We start from the raw sequence: 2,374 nt of genomic DNA on the forward strand, positions 1-2,374 counted from the left end.
TGAATAAATCACAATGAAACATATATCTATACTTGGACCTTAGTTTGTTGAATAACAAACACTAAGCTCCCACTGAGTTTAAGAACTCTTTAGATATATTATGAAAAGTTATTCTGAAATTACTTTTCAAAAGCTTTGACGAATTTGGTTTAGTTTGGTGGTAGTTGAGCATTTTGTTTTAGAAATTATAGGAAAAGTCTTTATGATTCATCATTGATCGAATCAAGTACTAATCGACTTCGATCATTCCAACTTAGATATGCCATATCTTATGGACCTAGATTGTGAAATTACAACACACAATCATTGATGATCATATTTGGTCTCAAGTAATCATCAACATGATCTAACCTAGATCTTTATGATTTCTTGCCAAGTGGATTTTATACTTCTGAATCTTTGAACTAGCCAAACAGATTCAACTTATATCACATTTGAGTAAATAAACCTATATTCACTCAAATCCATGTGAAATAATAAAGTCATAAAATCTTTCTTTAGCTTTGAACTCTATTGTCTAGGCGTTCTAACAATAGTTCATATCTTTTGTTACTTTCAACAAGTAAGACTAGCCGTCTTAAATTGATCTAGAAATCAATGAACTTTCAAAAGTCCATCAAAATAGAGCTTTTGAAGTTTAACTTATTGATATGGTCTAAGCAACAACGCCAAAGATTAGTGGAACTCAAATCAAGGGTTTGATTTGAACCTTAGTAAAGTTCTTTAAAGAGTTGTTTGTTTTAATCAAGCATATTGACTCAACCTGTAATTGACCATTTCATTCAAATAAACAAACAAACATTGTTTTTGTTCTTCTGAGTGTGAGTCTTTCTGTGTTTGAAACAGAAATTTAGGTATGCTGATTATGGAACAAAGTAGCCATTAAGTTCCAGCCTTTGAAAGGTTTTAAAACAAACTAGATGACCCTACAATTAATGTAGCAATGCCATGCTTCATTTCCCACTTGTAGGTCATTAGTGTATCCTAGCTTCCATTGTTTGAGTTATTACCGAAGTAAGAACCTCAAGCGGTATATGATACCAAGGAAGTTTGATTGCTAGGTCACTTCTCTTTAAACATAAACTTATAGGTAGAAACGGAATCGTAAATTCCTTTCATTTGTTCCTCGTTTTCCTATTTCTTGTACCCTTTCTTATAGTCTTAAGAATTGAATTCTTTAGTGTTGACTTTTATACTTTGTTAGACATGTCCAATGTCACCAACAAGGTTCTTTACCATTTTAATTTATGTTGAATATTTTGTTTCAACTAGATGATCTTACCAGAAGCTTCTAAAGTTCTCTAAGCATCGATCTATTCGAATGTCCAGGGACTAGACTCATTCGAGAATTAAATGGACAAAGATATTAGGTTGTTAACCATTGGTAAGGCTGAGCGTTTAAACTCAATGCTTTACGATCTCAAAACTACATTGTATTTTGAATTCACAAGCACCAATTGGTTTGCCATTCGATTTTGATATTCGAAAACAACCATAAAAGTCGCTATAAGAAACGTACACTTTAAATTGCTCACTTTCTCTCATTTCCGTGAATCGTTCTTTGATTCACTACCAATCGAGGAAATTTACTGTTACCTTTCTAAAAGGATTTATTGCAGTGCAAGATATTTAATTATAAACAATAATTAAAACATACATTGAAGCATGCAAAGTCTAAACATTTATCATGAATAATAACTTGAAATTAAAGCAACCATGCAATTCAAACAAGTTATTAGCATTTTATTCGATTTTATTGTTCCGGCAGGTGTGAATAAAATGATTCCAAGATCCTAAAATCATTGAAGAACTAAGCACAGTTTGTCGACTTAATCCTAAAACATTTTAGGTAAGCAAAAGCCTTTTGCTAATAGTCTAGAAACTACTCTTGGTTGATAGGTACGTCTAAGAACTTATTAGGTAAACCTATCGATTTTGCCACGACATAAAAGGACTCCTTACTTATATCGTTGAGTTTCACCAAAACTAACGTGTACTCACAATTATTTGTGTACCTTGCCCCTTTAGGACCAATAAGTAACACCTCGCTGAGCGAAAACTATTACTAGATTGATGTAAAGGATATCCAAGCAAGTGTATATTTTGGCATGGCACCTTATAACTCAATTTTTAAGTTTGGAACTTAAGGCTCTTACTATGTTGGTTAGATTTTAAGTGAACTAAAATCCTTAATCATGCAACATAATCAAGCTTTTGATCTCATGCATTTTAAGACATATTTAAAACAATAAATAACTTAAAACATGCATAAGATATTTGTGATCTAGTATGGCCCGACTTCATCTTGAAGCTTTGACTTCAAAGTCCGTCTTGAAAATCTCCGTGGGAGGCACCATTTTCTTCAAATAGGATA

The sequence above is a fragment of the Spinacia oleracea genome, chromosome 1 (genome assembly GCF_020520425.1).
Source record: "Spinacia oleracea cultivar Varoflay chromosome 1, BTI_SOV_V1, whole genome shotgun sequence".
Taxonomy (NCBI): Eukaryota; Viridiplantae; Streptophyta; class Magnoliopsida; order Caryophyllales; family Amaranthaceae; genus Spinacia; species Spinacia oleracea.